This window comes from Marmota flaviventris, chromosome 4 (assembly GCF_047511675.1).
Source record: "Marmota flaviventris isolate mMarFla1 chromosome 4, mMarFla1.hap1, whole genome shotgun sequence".
Lineage (NCBI taxonomy): Eukaryota > Metazoa > Chordata > Mammalia > Rodentia > Sciuridae > Marmota > Marmota flaviventris.
In genome coordinates, this window is record NC_092501.1 from 131674946 (window position 1) to 131675771 (window position 826).

Sequence of the window (826 nt, forward strand, 5' to 3'; positions counted from 1 at the left end):
AAAAATAAATATTAAAAAAATTCTCTATCTAAACAACAACAACAACAACAAAAAACTATTAAATGCTGAAAAATCTCATCTAAATACAGACACAGGACTAGAAGCTTTGTAAAAATTATCCCTCAATTTTGCATAGTTGTATGTGCAGAATCATACAGTAATTATCACAAAAAATGGTTTATAATCATCACCTGATAATTCCATTCACTTCCTGAAATTTTATTGAAGCAAACAATCCTACAAACCATTGGATTTTCAAAATAATTAATCCAAGACTCATTCAGCCTCTTATACATTCAAGATCCCTTTAATTGATGTTTTGGAAATGTTTACACCCTGGGGCAATGCTAAGATTTGAGATGACTGAGAGCTATAAAATATAGTGTATATGGAAACTGAGGATCTGTAAATACCTTTAAAACTATCTGTGCCTGCCTTAACTTTTTTTTAAGAGAGTAGTGACTACCTCCAAGGAGCTAATCACAATCCACCTCATTCTCCCCATAGCTAATCCTCTGACTGGGTTCTTTTGTATATCCTATAAGAATCTGTATTTAAGGATAACTATCCAGAGCTAGATCTTATTTAAAAACTGCACATATGCTGGGCACTGCAGTGTATGCCTATAATCCCAGCAGCTCAGGAAGCTGAAGCAGGAGGGTTACAAGTTCAAAGCCAGTCTCAGCAACTTAGTGAGGCCCTGAGCAACTCAGTGAGACCCTGTCTCTAAATAAAATACAAATTTGAGGGCTATCTCAGTAGTTAAGTGCCCCTGAATTCAATTCCCAGTACCAAATAAATAAATAAATAAATAAAATCACACACA